The sequence below is a fragment of the Schistocerca cancellata genome, chromosome 8 (genome assembly GCF_023864275.1).
Source record: "Schistocerca cancellata isolate TAMUIC-IGC-003103 chromosome 8, iqSchCanc2.1, whole genome shotgun sequence".
Taxonomy (NCBI): domain Eukaryota; kingdom Metazoa; phylum Arthropoda; class Insecta; order Orthoptera; family Acrididae; genus Schistocerca; species Schistocerca cancellata.
Window position 1 is genome coordinate 399,284,867 of NC_064633.1, and position 6,000 is coordinate 399,290,866.

Here is a 6,000-nt window from a genome sequence, read left to right on the forward strand (position 1 = left end):
CCCAGAGAGGGACCAGGGAGTACCAAAAGGAGGAGGTGATTACGCAACAAAGCTAAATTGCAAAACCAACATAACCAGGAGGATAGCGGGTGCCAACATAAGCAAGGAATCCAAGAGAGGGAGAGGAGAGGGCGAGGGGGGAGGAGCAAGGGGAGGAAAGGAGGGGAAGGGGAAGGAAATGCAGGCATGGAAAGGACGAAGGCTGCAATAGCTCGGGGCCCCGTGCTCGCCACGCACGTATCCACAAAAGAGTTGTGGACCCCCTGGGGGGCCTTAGTTGTGGCTGATTATAACAAGATCATGGGTGGGGGTTAACAGATTGGATCAACTGAGAGGAAAATATCCTCTAGGTATACGTTCTGTCAACTGGCGGTGTAGAATTCTTTATTCTTGTTTGAACTCGCTTTAGTGAACAACTTTTCGTTGTGGAAGATTCAAAAGAGCTCTACATCAAACCAGGATCAGTTACATAACGTTTCGTCTCAGATTAGCAGGACAGGTCATTGCTGGATATTCTAATAGGAAACGTGAAGGCAAAATACCTTCATACCTTGCAAAAAAGGGAGTAGTTCCTGTACACATCAGGCTATCACAGTGTGGAAACTATCATCGTATTTTTTAAAGCAGTTATCGGAGATGCAGGCTTTGCAGCAGTAATCAGATTGAAAAGCGAACTCGGTATACTTGCAAAAGCTGTATGTCACACTGTGTGTGGATCAATGTTTCCGCCAGTTTCACGGGAAATAATTTATCGTTACTCAACAGTCTGTTATTTACAACTATTTGTGTCATTTTACGAGAATACATCAATAAATATATTATATAAATATATTATATTTCCTCATGATGAAAATTGCTCGTAGGAAAAACTTTCCACTTGCTGGTATGAGTCAACTGTAGATTGTAAACAAAACGAGCTGCAAATTGGAATCATCTATTGACTGTAATATTATTTCGTACTTAACATAACTCAGTTTCCTTCCCAATCTGTTTTGCCCACAAAAGGGTAAGAGGTATCCTATGACTTTCGTCATTGCAATGTATAACTTTTTATACATAAATATTTGGTGCCAAAGAAGAATAGATAGGGAGGGGGGGGGGAGGAGGAGATGGATAATTCACAGCTGTGAATAGAACCACGACACGAAAAACAAATCGGTGGACATTCCCGAACCAACTCCGGTGCCGTAGGACACGCAGGAAGGTCCACATTAATCGGCGACGTAGTTTTCGCTCTTTGAGAAAATATGATTAAACTATGTTCAGGGTATCATGAAACAGGGTGTAAAGAAAGAATTCTCAATTGCGGGCTTTCTGCGTGATGAGTAGTGGGCAATGTATTTCGTATATTACCAGCAGTATTTCGAGTACTGACGAAACCAGTGATAGTGAAACCAACAAAGGCCGAAGTGATAACGAGAAATACTTAGACGTCTTTTCAAGAAGGGGACGATTCTTGTCTTGTTTATACAACTCCAGGGAGCTTTTGTGATTAAAGAGAAGGGGTCACTAGAACTGGGAACTGGAGGCAAGATAATTAAAATATTACGAGTCTTCTGCAATCGGAAAGGCGACTGCAAAGGTATAATGGAACAGCGCATGAGATATGTGGTGAAACTGCTGAGTATTACACGCAAGAAGTGTCAGTGAGCGGGCAATAAACTTGTGCTATGGAGCAGTCTTTGTTTCGATCCAGGAAAAATAACATTGACTTGAAGGCAAACCATGTACCTTTATAGCCGGCCGGAGTGGCCGAACGGTTAAAGGCGCTACAGTCTGGAACCGCACGACCGCTACGGTCGCAGGTTCGAATCCTGCCTCGGGCATGGCTGTGTGTGATGTCCTTAGGTTAGTTAGGTTTAAGTAGTTCTAGGGGACTTACGACCACAGCAGTTGAGTCCCATAGTGCTCAGAGCCATTTGAACCATTTTGTACCTTTATAAACTTCTGTACCTGATACAAAATAAAGAGGCTAATAGCAATTTTTTGTAAAAAGTAAATTAGATATTGAATTTTTATTAACTCCTTAATGCCAAATGTCGCGAATTCGCATCACACCAATGCTGTGCTAATAATTCGAGGTTTCAGTGATTTTGAGTACCAGTGCTGGTAGGTGCCGATCCTGCATGAAGCTACAAACGCTTCTGACAGGTTCTGTATTCTCCTGAGTGTTTTGGGCACCTCTAAAGCGCCACAGTTTGTGATTTTTATCTTTCATCAAGAAATTCAGTTATTAATGGGATAACACGCAGTTACATCTTAATCACTCAACTTCTCCTGCGCCAGTAGAACAAATTCTTTGTTCCTCTCTTCTCAAAGCGGCCAGCAGGCTCGTCATTATTTTCTTGGACTTATGTACTTGAACGTCTAGTTCTCCAGATAATTTCATCCACTTATTCCCTCACCCCCTTTGTGGTAGTGTTGTCAGTGCGAGAGATCCCATAAAATGGATCGTTCTCTATAATTCTGAACCTTGTCACCCTTAATTACCTTTACGTTCATTCACAGAATCCGCTCATGACGGCGCGCTGTCTTGTACTGATTTGTAACACTCAAAACCATTCACGAAGACAGTCGATTGGAGCGAGCGGTTATAACATCGAGTGGCTCTGCGCGCAAGTGATACAGCCCAGTCGCCACCTTTAGGTGTGCGTTTCTACTATCCAGCATCTTCCGTATAACATAGTTTCAATTGCTCTAGTAAATAAAACTCCCTGGCCTGGTCCTCACCTCCTCCTTCTCTTACTCTCCCTCTCCTCTCTCTCTCTCTCTCTCTCTCTCTCTCTCTCTCTCTCTCCCCTCTCTCAAAAACACACACACATTCCCAAGCCAGTAGCTCAAATGATACGGCGCATTGTTTGGTTATAGGTACGCTGGTAGAAATCAAAACATTGTCCTCTTTTGTATCTACGCTTTAAAGCGAACCTCGCCGGGGAATAAAGAAAAAGAGAGTGAGAGAGAGAGAGAGAGAGAGAGAGAGAGAGAGAGAGACAGAGTGGAGTAAAGCGTACCTTGCTTATGCAGAAATAGCCGCCCCCCCCCACCACCACGGCAGGCGATTTTTCAGTCTTGTTCGCTGTGGAGCTGGAAGCTACACAAAAAAGAAAAAAACCCGGAAATGAAGCAAAAGGGGCCCTTTGTCATGCAGAATTGTGTGTTTGTGTTGAAGATTACTGTGCAGTTGTTACTTAAGTTTCATATAGCCTATACAAGGTTAAAAAAAAAGTCCCATATTCTTATAGGAGGTAATAATGGTCCAAACTAGTAATAATATCTTATAAACTTATAGTAGGAAACAGTTATTGAGATTTGGCTCGTTCTGTCCTATGGCCGACTTCTAATGACACTACAGGAGGAATTCAATGTGGTCACCATTAATTCTTAGACATCTTTCACTCCTCCTCATCAGATAATGACAAACTCATGCGAACACACCAGGGTACCCTCGGATTTGGTCAGACGCACGGGACACACGCTACTCTAACATTTGCACATTGGCGACGGGTGTCGAATACCCGATGAGTCGTAAGAATAAAACGGAGAATGTATTTTATTCTTGGAATTTCGGAGAACATTCTCAGGTTCGTATGGAAAAAGAAAAAACAAAAAAACCAGTGGGAGGACATAGACCTGAGAATTTTCTCAGCTTGAGTAAAAGGGCTCAACATGAAGAACATTCGCCGATTTTGCATTAACAAAACTAGAACAGTTTGTCACAACAGGAGATCTGTAGCCTACTTCGAGCTGAGTAAGTTCTACTAAAGTCAAGTTTTACCGAGACTTTTTTAAGTAAAAATGGCAAAATTTATGTTGCTTGTATGGCAAAGAAACGTTACGTAGACGTAGCCCGAAGAAATACTGAAGAGAGGAACTGTTGAATTTTCTACAGGTTTCACAATAAAATCATTTGCCTGTCGAACATCCTTCCGAAAAATCACGAAAAAAGAGGAGGCGACCTTTCAAACGAAGAGTAAAAAACAAAACATTTTTGTGCTCTTTATCAGACCCAGATTTTTTGGTGTAGGAGAATACTTAGGTATACTCCCGACAACTGTGCCACTGACGATGTCAAATGTTCTTAATCACGTTTTCTCGCAGCATAAATCGCATGTTTTATTATGTTAGAAGTAGGTAGTGGATCAGAAAAAGTAGTAACTGGTTCTGCATAAATATCATTTATTGTTCCGTCTCAGTTTCACATTTTTAATTAGATTACACGTTTCGGTAACTCTGGATCAGCTTCAGATCCAAGCAGTTGCGTCAGCTAACCCTTTGTCTACTCAGAACCACGTATCACAGTACTTAGATCTGAAGATGATCTAGTGGGCCGGCCTGGATGGCCGAGCGGCTCTAGGCGCTACAGTCTGGAACCTCGCCACCGCTACGGTCGCAGGTTCGAATCTTGCCTCGGGCATGGATGTGTGTGTGTCCTTAGGTTAGTTAGGTTTAAGTAGTTCTAAGCTCTAGGGGACTGATGACCTCAGAAGTTAAGTCCCATAGTGCTCAGAGCCATTTGAACCATTTGGTGATCCAGTGGGATCAAAACATGTAATCTAATTAAAAATGTGCAACTGAGACAGAACAACATACGAAAATTATCTTAAATATCGATACAGCTGCTGAATCTCTCAAGAGATTCGCTATCTGGTTTATTACAAATCTAGCGATATATTTCTCTTAACGAAACTGCACTGACGACCGCTTAAGTACGAAGAGCGCGAGCAGACCATTGTGCGACATATGTAACCAAAATTATCTCGTGTTAGAAAACTGACAGAATTCCGGTTTGAAATGTAAATGTAATGTATTCTTAACATTTTATTCGCATAATGTGTTCACTTAACTAACAAAGTTTCCCGCAGGTCGAAAATTCAATAACATCGCCAGAAAATGTATATTGTATTAATAAATTGTTGGCACCCATTAAACTAAACCAGGAACGTAGTACATCTCTTCCAGAACACAATGACGCCAGTTCATTACGTGTACTTTGAATAGTTTGCACGTTTGAGCGAGCTAACTGAAATTTAAGATTACGCGTGTGTTCCGATTCGAACGCGACAGAGGACGCACACGGAGAACGTTCTCAAGAGGGGAAGGCAGTGAGAATGAACTCCCTCGTCAAGAAATAAGCTTCAAAATTTTTATTCGTACGGAATTGAGAACTTTTTTAGAGAATGTTCTTTTGCTCTTTTTTATTCATAGGATCCAGTGCCTTTCAACGTCGCCTTATGAAACTGATCGATTAAGGAAATTACCGTGGACGAGCGTGATTTTATGTCTTCGGCACGTCCAGTTGTTGGCATACATGTTACAGCCTCATCTTCTACTCGTCTCAACGCTCGTCCATATCAGGCGTGTGAAGCGTGCAGCGTCTACCCTGATTCATTTCCCTTACAGTGAATGAGCCCGTGACAACAAGTCCCTGTAACAACTTGCTGAGTATTTTTTTTAAATACACTCCTGGAAATTGAAATAAGAACACCGTGAATTCATTGTCCCAGGAAGGGGAAACTTTATTGACACATTCCTGGGGTCAGATACATCACATGATCACACTGACAGAACCACAGGCACATAGACACAGGCAACAGAGCATGCACAATGTCGGCACTAGTACAGTGTATATCCACCTTTCGCAGCAATGCAGGCTGCTATTCTCCCATGGAGACGATCGTAGAGATGCTGGATGTAGTCCTGTGGAACGGCTTGCCATGCCATTTCCACCTGGCGCCTCAGTTGGACCAGCGTTCGTGCAAGACGTGCAGACCGCGTGAGACGACGCTTCATCCAGTCCCAAACATGCTCAATGGGGGACAGATCCGGAGATCTTGCTGGCCAGGGTAGTTGACTTACACCTTCTAGAGCACGTTGGGTGGCACGGGATACATGCGGACGTGCATTGTCCTGTTGGAACAGCAAGTTCCCTTGCCGGTCTAGGAATGGTAGAACGATGGGTTCGATGACGGTTTGGATGTACCGTGCACTATTCAGTGTCCC